This window comes from Gorilla gorilla, chromosome 1 (genome assembly GCF_029281585.2).
Source record: "Gorilla gorilla gorilla isolate KB3781 chromosome 1, NHGRI_mGorGor1-v2.1_pri, whole genome shotgun sequence".
Lineage (NCBI taxonomy): Eukaryota > Metazoa > Chordata > Mammalia > Primates > Hominidae > Gorilla > Gorilla gorilla.
In genome coordinates, this window is record NC_073224.2 from 39,013,625 (window position 1) to 39,025,651 (window position 12,027).

Consider the following 12,027-nt stretch of genomic DNA (forward strand, 5'->3'; position numbering starts at 1 on the left):
CCCAGCATTCTGAGGCCCTGAATGGTCATCTCTTTGCTCATTCTTTTTCCCACGCCTGCGTGCCCTTCATCTCTTCTTTACCTTTGAAATCACAGCTCATCTGGCAAGCCTCGGCATAACACTCACTTTCTTCATGAAAATCCTCCCGTCGTGTTCTGACCACTCCCGCCTCTCGCTGCTTTGCTCATCGCTGTGTTCTCCGGGTGGCCCTTGGTCCCTCATGAACACAGTGGGATGACACCTTCTCCTGGCATCATAGAGAGATATGCTCAGGTGCTCCCATACAGCACAGGCTCAGCAAAGGGATTCCCTCTTACTCCATCCTGTAATTATGCCGAGCACACTGCACAGAAAATAATTGGTGCTCAAATGCTATTTGCTGAAAGAAAGAAAAAGAGAGAGAGAATAGATGGATCATACCTTTTTTGCTAAGAAATTTAAAATGGAAAATTTGAGACATGAGATTTTAGTCCAGATTAAGGCCAGTATTCTTTAAGGAAACTGGTAACCAACAAACACAACTTTAAAGTTGAAAAAACAGGCTGGGTGCGATCGCTCAACGCTTGTAATCCCAGACCTTTGGGAGGTTGAGTCTGGAGGATTGCTTGAGTCCAGGAGTTTGAGACCAGCCTGGGCAACATACTGAGACCCCATCTCTACAAAAAATTTAAAAATTAGCCATGCGTAGTGGCATGCACCTGTGGTCCCAGCAACTCGGGAGGCTGAGGCAAGAGGATACTTTGAGCCCAGGAGGCAGAGGTTGCAGTGAGCCAAGATCGTACCACTGCACTCTAGGCTGGATGACAGAGCGAGACCCTGTCTCAAAAAAAAAAAAAAAAGAAAAAAGAAAAAGAAAAAAAATACAGACAGTGAAGACAGTAAGAAGTATCTCTCTCATTCTGACACCTAACCCCTGGTCAGCTTCCCCAAAGCAGCGCTCTATCTTGTATGCACTTCCAGGACAGTCTAAGCTTGCCAAAGCCCAGGTGTGTGATAACACTGCGTATTCAGGAACATTGTTCCCCTGTGCCCTGATTTCACCTGGGGACACATCTTCAACCACCTCCCTTCCCTCGGAGATGCAGTTCTCCTGACCTCACAGGATTCCCTTGGCCTTTCTTTAGGATCACCCTGTTCTAGATGGAAAATGTTAAAGACTCGGATCATGTCTTCTAGGCTGTGGGTACTAAGTCCATGAAGCAGAGGGAGCGTTCTTACCAGCCCAGGGAAGAGGATCCGTGAGGGCTGTGGTATTGATAATGAGGGTCATTACCCTGTTCCCTAATCTCCAGAGTGTGGCTGATAAGCAGGGAGGGAGGATTTGCACATTCTGACAGATAATTGGAAAGGTGGGCCAAGTAAACAAAATTCAGAATAATGAATATGGAGTCATTTGGGAATCCCCAGGATAAGCCCTGTCCTGCTGGGGTAGATCCTCTTCTCCAAACCTGCAGCATTTCATCAACAGCTCAGCCCTGCAGCTGTCGTGGAGAGGAAACGAGCTTTTGCCATCCACACTTGTGAGAAGCTACTGGCGTGTTTGACCCCCTTCCTGCATGTTCATTAGGGAATGTGACACTCCAGCCACCAAGCGGCCCTGACACCTCCTAGAAACACTTTTTGCTTCCTCTGCAATGCAACGCTAAGCTATCCCTTCAGCATTTGGCCTGCCTCTTGGTTTTGGAGCCCTGAGAGGTTCCTGGTGGGAGCTGATGAGTTTTCCAAAGAACCTTTTGGGTGGGTAGGGGTGTATGTGTGTGTGCATGTGTGGTGTATGTAATTAAAGACATGTCTTGGTACAAAATCAAATAGCACAGAAGAGTCTAAAGTGAAAAGCAGTAAGCAATAATCTCCACTCCACCCTTCCCCACTCCAGCGGTCAGTTCTGAGGGTTTACCTCCAAAACAATGAACAGAATACTTGTGCCTCTTTTTTTCTTTTCTTTTCTTTTTTTTTTTGAGATGGAGTCTCGCTCTGTCGCCCAGGCTGGAGTGCAGTGGCACAATCTCGGCTCACTGCAACCTCCGCCTCCCGGGTTCAAGCAATCCTCCTGCCTCAGCCTCCCGAGTAGCTGGGACTACAGGCACGTGCCACTATGCCCGGCTAATTTTTTGTATTTTTAGTAGAGATGGGGTTACACCATGTTGGCCAGGAAGGTCTCAAACTCCTGGCCTCAGGTGATCCACCCACCTCGGCCTCCGAAAGTGTTGGGGTTACAGACTTGAGCCACTGCGTGTGGCAATTTTTTTTTTTTTTTTTTGAGACAGTCTTGCTCTGTTGCCTAGGCTGGAGTGCAGTGGTGTGATTTCGGCTGACTGCAACCTCCGCCTCCAAGTTCAAGCGATTCTTGTACCTCAGCCTCCCAGGAAGCTAGGATTATAGGTACGAGTCACCACGCCGGACTAATTTTTTGTATTTTTAGTAGAGACAGGGTTTCACCATGTTGCCCAGGCTGGTCTTGAACTCCTGGCCTCAAGTGCCTCCTGGCCTCAACTCCTGCCCGCCTCAGCCTCCCAAAGTGCTGGGATTACAGGCATGAGCCACCGCGCCCAGCCTTTTTTTTTCTTTTTAGCTTCATTCTTTTATCCATTTAACAAACATTTATGGAAGGTCTGAACCAGCCATACACGGTGCTATGCGCTTTAAATGGCTTTGCTTTTCCCTGAAACCAAGAGGCAGAGAGGAATGGAAGGGCTGGTCGAGGGAAGAGAAGCAGAGCAGGAAGTCAGGGCTGGTCAAGGCTGGGTCAGGAGACTCCATCTGCAGGAACCTGCTCCTGCACAGAGGCCGGGCTGCTCATCCCGACTGGATGCTTCTGTCCACCCATAACGCCCACTCGACGGGCAGTTTCAACACTGTGCTGCTGGGAAGAGGGCTTTCAAATTTGGCTGGGAGTTGGAAGAAGCTAAAAGGGGAGAGGGTCCCAGAGCAACCCCCCCACCACAATGAGAGGAGCTGGGAGCAGAGCCCCTGGACCTTAGGAGAAGCACCATGAGCTCCCCGGGCTCCCACTGATCTTTTGAATCCTGAACTAAAGAAGGTAGAATGACCAGGTCCATGTGTAAGACCTGCAAAGACCTTAAGGCCTGAACACCACTAGGCTGTGAACTCTGCCCTCCAAGGCTGACAGTGAAGGGCCCACTAGGTTGGTCTTCAGGGCAGCAAGAAGGAGGAGTCAGGAGGTGGCATCCACACACTCCCCCCATACCCAGAAGTGGGGAGGGGAGACCTAGAGGCACAGAAGGCAAAAGTAGCTTGAAAATGGCAGACAAGAGGGCTGGCAGGGGACAACAGGCTTTGCCACCAGCATCTATGCAGCCCACTGGCCTGAGGGGCTCCTTTTTGCGGGGGGACTCTGGGGAGGTGGTCCTGAAAGAAAGAGCTGTAGAATCAGGCCAGGGGCTCCGGCCTCTTCTGCCTAGGCGGAGCAGCAACAGGCTCAGCAGCGTCCCAGCCCCCTGCTTAGCCCCTCCCCCTAGGTCCCCTGCTGGGCACAGGGCAAGACAGACAGAGGCAGGGAAGTAGAGGGAAAGGGCGAGCGGGCAGATGGAAGTGCAGGGAAATGTTGCGACGTCCATCCGTCTTTTAAAAAATGACACACAGGAGTCCGTGTTTAAGGAACTCTGAGGTGGTGCCAAGAGACAGAAATGTTTCTGGGCCAGAAAATAGGAAGTTAGTGGCAGGTCCCCAAAAAGAAAAGGCACTCCAACTGTCAAAAGGAAGCAAGTCAGGAATACTTTTTTTAATTTTTATTTTTAGACAGTGTCTCACTCTGTCGCCCAGGCTGGAGTACAGTGGCATGATCTCGGCTCACTGCAACCTCCGCCTCCTGGGCTCAAGCGATCCTCCCACCTGAGCCTCCCAAGTAGGTAGGACTATAGGCACACACCACCACTCCTGACTAATTTTTGTGTTTTTTTTTGTTTTTTGTTTTTTGTTTTTTGTAGACACAAGGTTTCACCATGTTGCCCAGGCTAGCCTTGAACTCTAAGTTAGGATTCTTAACTTGGACAATATCTACTGGCTCCCTGTTGTGAAAGACAAGAATTTAGCTCCTTCCCCATTTGGCATTTCATTCCCTACCCCCCACCAATTGTAATAAGTGCACTGGTAATTTCAGTTCTTTTTGTTAATTTTGCACATTTAAACAATACACTAAAACCTCTATTTCCTGCTCCCCAAGCTTTAGGGAATGTCTCAGTGTTTCACCAGGTAAAGCCAGGCAATGAGGCACCCCTCATCTACCACCTCTACCAGCTACATCCTTACCTGTGTGTGCTCAGGTCTGACAACCTTTACATTCTGTTCAGTCCTTTGTTTACAAATTGATTTTAAATGCTGAAAACACCAATTAATAACATTATATAATTTTTAGATTAAGCAAATAAATTTCACCATAGAAGATTTAAACAATCCTGATACTGCCGGGCACTGTGGCTCACGCCTGTAATCCCAGCACTTTGGGAGGCCGAGGTGGGTGGATCACCTGAGGTCAGGAGTTCAAGACCAGCCTGGCCAACATGGTGAAATCCCGTTTCTACTAAAAATACAAAAATTAGCTGGGTGTGGTGGTGGTTGCCTGTAATCCCTGCTACTCGGGAGGCTGAGAGGAGGTGGAGGTTTCAGTGAGCCAAGATCGTGCCACTTGTACTCCAGCCTGGGTGACAGAGCAAGACTCTGCCTCAATAATTAAATAAATAAATACATAAATAAAAATAAGCAATCCTGATAAAACAAAAACGTCCACATTCTAATACCCCTTCATCTTCCCTGCCTCCCTGCAAACTCTTCTTTTACATTTTCTTCTTCTTTTTTTTTAGAGACAGGGTCTCGCTCTGTCACCCAGGATGGAGTGCAGTGGTGTCATCATAGCTCACTGCAGCCTCAAACTCCTGAGCTCAAGCAACCTTCCCACCTCAGCTTCCTGAATAGCTGGGACAACAGGTGCCTGCCACCACACCTAGCTAATTTATTTTTGTAGAGATGTTTCAACATCTCTACAACTGTCGACGGGCAGTTTCAACACTGTGCTGCTGGGAAGAGGGCTTTCAAATTTGGCTGGGAGTTGGAAGAAGCTAAAAGGGGAGAGGGTCCCAGAGCAACCCCCCCACCACAATGAGAGGAGCTGGGAGCAGAGCCCCTGGACCTTAGGAGAAGCACCATGAGCTCCCTGGGCTCCCACTGATCTCCATGTTGCCCAGGCTCGTCTCAAACTCCTGGGCTCAAGCGATCCTCTTGTCTCAGCCTCCCAAAGTGCTAAGATTATAGGTATGAGCCATCATGCCCAGCCTCTGAAAACTCTTGCAAGGTAATTAATCATTGCTATCATTCTGGTATGCATCCTTTGAGACATTTTTTCTATTAATTTGTACTTATATATACATACAAAATATATATTTTGCATTCTTTTCTCTTTCACATAATTGGGATCAAACTGCACATAACTCCATGCAACTTGCTTTTCTCACTTAACAGATGTCTTAGAGATATTTCCATGGTGGCCCACCAAGTTCAATTCCATTCTTTTCACTGCTGAATACTATGTCAAGGTGGAGAAGCATTCCTTTGGCTTGAGCCCGGGAGTTCAAGACCAGCCTGGGCAACACAGTGACACTCTTAAACTGTCTTAAAAATTAGAAGCATTCCCCGATGGACTTTTAGATTTTTTCCATGTTACAAACAATGCTGCAATGAAAATTCTTGAGCATTCCTCTTTGTGCACCTGTAGGTGGGTATTTCTCTAAGGTAGATACTGAGAACTAGGGAGAAGGATGTACATATTTTACAGTGTTATCAGATTCTGGCAAATTGCCCTCCAAGAAGTTTCCACCAATTTATAGACTCATTCATTTGTGTGAGAGAGCCTATCTCCGCATGTCCTTACCCTTTTTTTTTTTTTTTTGAGATAGAGTCTCGCTCTGTCACCCAGACTGGAGTGCATTGGCGTGAGCTCAGCTCACTGCAACCTCTGCTTTCCGGGTTCAAGCAATTTTCCTGCCTCAGCCTCCCAAGCAGCTGGGATTACAGGCGTCTGCCACCATGCCCAGCTAATTTTTGTATTTTGGTAGAGATGGGGTTTCACCATGTTGGCCCGGCTGGTCTCAAACTCCTGACCTCGTGACTCGCCCGCCTTGGCTTCCCAAAGTGCTGGGATTAAAGGCGTGAGCCACCGCGCCCGGCCTGAAGTCCTTTAACTGTGGGAAATCTCTGCCTTTTCTGTCTTCTTTTAATACTATCTCATCCTACCAACCCTCTTCATCTCCTCTCCATGATGTCTGTTCTCTAGATCTAGAACTGATGGAATATCTACATTTCACCTTTCCTTTGTTTTTCTCTGCCCTTGGCCCCACATTCTGAAATATCATATCTTTATAGTTTATCCCTTCTCTTGCTGTTTTTTAAACAAAGTTTTTATTTAAAATAATTTCATATTGATAGAAAAATTGCAAAGATGGTACAGATAGTTCCCATATATCCCACATAAGTTTACTCTATTTTAACATTTACATTAGTATGGTACCTTTGTTGTAATCATTGAAGCAATATTGATACAAAATCCACACTTTACCCAGATTGTCTTAGTTTTTACCTAATGTCCACTTTTTGTTCCAGGATCCCACTCATCACACTATATTACATGTAGTTGTCTTGTCTCCTCTTGGCTGTGACATTTGGGTTTTTATTTTCACAAGTAATATTAAAATGTCCAAAGCTTCTTTTTTTATTATGGAATCATTCTGAGTATATGAATTATAATCTTAAAGTATTTTATGTTCCCCCCAAGTATTTGCTTGCTCTACAGTCAGTTCTTCAAAGGGGACCAACCTAAGCCATCATCTATTACCGTAGAAAAAGTAGAGCTGGGAGTCGTCATGATGAACACTTGTTCTTGGACAAAGACTCCCATTGGGCAGCTCTCCCATTGTGAATTTCAGCCCTGTGCTGACTGCAATGGACAGGAGCATAGGCATCGAGGCCTTATCCACTGGGAGGTCCATGGGGGCTGTGAGCACAAGTGGCCACCTTGGACATCACCCAGATCCCTTCTCAATCTGGGTGATGGGCAGCTTCTGGGCTTCCCTAGGGGTACTGACTTCAGGGTTGGGTAGCCCCTTCCCTCTGTCCTGAGGAAGCCTCCCCTAAACAAAGGAGCGCCCACCTGTGCCCAGAGCCTGGAGAAACCTCTGAGGTATGCAGATTGGGGGACTGTATGTAGGAGCCCAAACTTTACCAAAACACCTGTAGAGTCTGTGAGAAAGGAAGACTCCAGCTAGGTGGATGGGATGACCTCTGCAAGGCAGTCTGGAGACCGTCTGGAGGCCATGGGGATGGCAGCTCTCACTGGTGTGAGCCAAGCCACCTTTTCTTTTTCTTTTCTTTTTTTTTTTTTTTGAGTTGGAGTCTCACTCTGTTGCCCAGGCTGGAGTGCAGTGGCCCAGTCTCGGCTCACTGCAATCTCTGCCTCCCAGGTTCAAGTGATTCTCCAGCCTCAGTCTCCTGAGTAGCTAGGATTACAGGCACGTGCCACTGCGCCCAGCTAATTTTTGTATTTTTAGTGGTCAGGCTGGTCTCGAACTCCTGACCTCGTGATCCACCCGCCTCGGCCTCCCAAAGTGCTGGGATTACAGGCGTGAGCCACCACACCTGGCCACTGAGCCACCTTTTCTAAAAATTGGTATGAAATAGATAACATATATATGGTCACCTTAAACAGGTCGCTCACGTTCTCTCCTCAGTTAAGGACCATGGAGCAAAGGCCCGAGGCTGGTCTGACACTCGTTGGGAGGGAAGCAGGGGTCCGATTGTTTGCATTGTCCCAGCATGAGGAACCACCAGTCTGGCTGAGCCCTGCCCCTCAGACCCACCATGGCTTGGTTTACATGTTTCTGTGTAGCAAGCCAAGGAGGTCTTGGTTGAACCTAGTGGTCATTAGAGGTATGGGAGTGGGGGACCATATCAGCAGTTTCCACTTTATTCTGAAGACAGTGGGATTTCTGAGACAGTCATGGTTTGAAAAGCTCGCTCAGCAGCCTTGTGGGGAATGGAGGAAAGGAGGCCAGGATGAGTGGCCTCTGTGGTCACACAGAAGAAAAATTGTGGGACCTGAATCATGGCAGTAGCAAATGGGATAAAGCCACTAGCCATCCAGGAGGTGAGTCTATGGTGACCAAGGACCGAGTAGATGTGGCAGAGGAGACTCCCAGCCTGTAAGAGGAGGCGGGTCCAGATTTCAAGGGAGAAGACATCAGGTTTTGTCTGAGTGATGAGGAGCCTGTGGGAAATCTGGGAGAAGTTATGGAACCATGACCCTGGGCAACATCAGCATAGCATGTAGGTGGTACCTGGAGCCATGGGGGGAAGAGGCCATCATCAGATGATATAGGAGAAGGACACTTATGAAGCCCTTTGGAGACGTCCACTAGAACCTCTCCAGCGAAAGATTGTTGTGTAACAAATTATCTTGACTCGGTGGCTTAAACACCAAGCATTTATTGTCTCACTGTTCCTATGGATGAAGAATCCAGAAACAGTTTAGCTGCATGGTTCTGGCTCGGGGTTTCCCATGAGGTTGCCATGAAGATGTCAGCTAGGGCTGCAGTCGGCTGAAGGCTTACCTGGGGCCCGAGGATCCACCTGCAGGATTCACTCACATGGCTGTTGGCTGAAGGCTTCAGCTACTCTTTGGCTCTTTGCAGAAGGCATCAGGTCCTCCCTGAGTGGAACTCTCCATGGGTCTTCAGAAGGCAGCTGCAGACCCACAACTTTTAGTCAAGAGAGGAAGTCAGGGCTTAAAAGAGAAATCTGTGAATTGTCCAAATAGAAGTAATACTTGATGTCACAAAAACAAATGTCACAGAAAGACAGAGATGGCTTCTGACTTTATTTAAAAGTCGGGCCGGGCGCGATGGCTCACACCTGTATTCCCAGCACTTTGGGAGGCCGAGGCAGGTAGATCACCTGAGGTCAGGAGTTCGAGACCAGCCTGGCCAACAGGGCAAAACCCCGTCTCTACTAAAAATACAAAAATTAGCCCGGCATGGTGGCGTGTGCCTGTAATCCCATCTACTAGGGGGCTGAGGCAGGAGGATTGCTTGAACCTGGGAGGTGGAGGTTGCAGTGAGCCGAGATTGCACCAGTGCACTCCAGCCTGGGAGATAGAGTGAAACTCTGTCTCAAAAAAAAGAAGTTTGGGCCAGCCACAGTGGCTCACGCTTGTAATCCCAGCACTTTAGGAGGCTGAGGTGGGGATTGCTTGAGCCCAGGAGTTCAAGACCAACCTTGGCAACATGGTGAAACCCCACCTCTACAAAAAATACAAAAATAATTAGCCAGACATGGTGGTGCACGCCTATAGTCCCAGTTACTTGGGAGGCTGAGGTGGGAGGATCGCCTGAGCCTGGGGAGGTCGAGGCTGCTGTGAGCTGTGATTGCACCACTGTACTCCAGCCTGGGCAATAGAGTGAGACCCTGTCTCAAAAAATATATATATATATTTTGATATTTTGCTCATTGTGATTTTTTGGTGTTAATTTTCACTTAAAAAATGTTAAATTAAAATATTGTTTATCTTGGTTACTGAATTCTTTGGTGCCCTCTTAGATTTTGCATCCAAGGTGAGTATCCCACTGACCCTACCTGGGCCCAGTTCTAGGGAGAGTGGAGGGTCCCAGCTGGGGCCTGGGAGAATAGCAGGAAAGTGAGAAAACAAAGTCGAGAGAGGAAAGGGTTTGAGAAAGAAGGCATGGTCAATGAAGACACAGCAGCGGAGATGGGACCGTTCCTTCCTCTACCTCTGCCCCGTCACTGTGGTTTTTTCTTAAATTTATCAGAGGTGGGAGGAGAATTTAGAACTTCCTAGAGTCCAGCCTCAGGCAGTGAGAGATAGTTCCAGGCAGATCCCCAGGGAGCTTTGTGGCTTCGATTCCTGCCTCCCAGAGGTTGCAGCACTATCTAAAGAGCAGAGCCCCTTGTAAGAAAATCATTTTTGAGGAGGGGGAAAAAGTTAACCCTGAAGCTTCAAGTGGTGTCACCTCTCTTCAGAAGGACCAAGAATGCGAGTGAACTGGGTACAGTGGCTCACATCTGTAATCACAGCACTTTTGGAGGCCATGGTGGGAGGATCCCTTGAGCCCAGGAGTTCAAGGTCAGCCTGGCCAACATAGTGAGACCTCGTCTCTAAAAACAAAATAAGATAAAATAAAAAATAAAAGAATGGGAATGAACGAGGAACGCTGTGGCTCCCTGATCCCCGTTTAAGGCTCAGTGTGCAGCGTTTGCATCTACCCGGGCTGGGTCTCCTTGCTGTCACACGTGTTCTATTTCTACCCTCAAAACAATGGAGGACTTTGGAAGGGAAACTGAGGCCAAAACGCACAAACTAATTCATCCAAGGCCTTGCAGTGTGACTGCCATGTCAACAGGGTCAGGGTGTCCTGCTGGGATTTGAACCCACACCCCCTGACCAGTCTAGGCTGCACCTTTGGCCCCTTAATCTAATGGGTAAACAATCTCCTAATCCTAGTAGATGGGCTACTTCTGGGCAGCGGGCTAATCCCATCCACAGTTCATTCATGCAATCCACATCTACTGAGCACCTATCCATCATCAGCCACCTCAGAGCTGGGGATACAAAGCCCGGGTCCCACCCTTGAGGAGCTCAGTGTTTAGTTAACAGGATGATAGTGGACAGGATACGAAGTGTGGCTGGGCCCAGGCCATGCTAATGTGGATTTCCATCAGCTTCCCACTGAGCAGCTGATTTCAGAATTTCCTTCTTTTGGGGTCAGAGGCCCTTCCACGTTGACTGAACGGATGCAGCCCTGCCACCGACTGAGCAGTGGGCCTGGAGAAGGCCCTGGCACAGGGATGCACAGGTATAATCCTGGGTATAATCCCTTCAGACCTGCCTCTACTCTTGCCTCATTGAAGGAGGGCTGAGCCACAGCCTTGCTTGCAAAGCAAGTGGCATTCTTGCCACCCTAAAGGACACTGGCCCCAGTTAACGTGACCTGGCTTTGAAAGACCATCAATGAAATAAGACTGGGATGGCCTGGCACAGTGGCTTATGCCTGTAATCTCAGCACTTTGGGAGGCCGAGGCGGGTGGATCACTTGAAGTCAGGAGTTTGACACCAGCCTGGCCAACATGGTGAAACCCTGTCTTTACTAAAAATACAAAAATTGGCTGGGCACGGTGGCTCACACCTATAATCCCAGCACTTTGGGAGGCCGAGGCGGGTGATCACCTGAGGTCAGGTGTTCGAAACCAGCCTGGCCAACATGGTGAAATCCTGTCTCTACTAAAAATACAAAAAATTAGCTGGGCGTGGTGGCAGGCACCTGTAATCCCAGCTACTTGGGAGGCTGAGACAGGAGCATCGCTTGAACCCAGGAGGTGGAGGTTGCAGTGAGCCGAGATCATGCCATTGCACTCCAGGCTGAACAACAAGAGTGAAACTCCATCTCAAAAACAAACAAACAAACAAACACAAATTAGCTGGGCATAGTGGTGCATGCCTGTAATCCCAGCTACTCGGGAGGCTGAGGCAGGAGAATCACTTGAATCCAGGAGGCAGAGGTTGCAGTGAGCCGAGAACATACCAGTGCACTCCAGCCTAGGTGACAGAGTGAGACTCCATCTCAAAAAAAAAAAAAAAAAAAAAAAAAAAAAGAAATAAGACTGAGCCTAAAAGAAATAAAGTGATGTCAGAAAATCCGTGGCTGAGACCCACATCAAGGATGCTGGCTTCTTCATTCAGCAGAGACCCCTCCAGTCTGCACTGTTCCTTCCTGCTTCTGAGTGGCCTTGTGCCCACTCCCAGGCAATGTCATGTGCTGGCCAAGCCCACAGAGCCCTGAGCCACATTGCCCAGGCCGGAGCCCAGTTCACCACTCCAGAGTCAGGTGGTCTTGGGTACCCTCCTTGCCTTGGCTTCAACATCTGCAGAATGAGGAGGATAATAGAGTCTTTTTTCTAGGTTTTGTAAATCACTTGCTATTTATTAGGCTCTAAACAGTTCCCAGAACA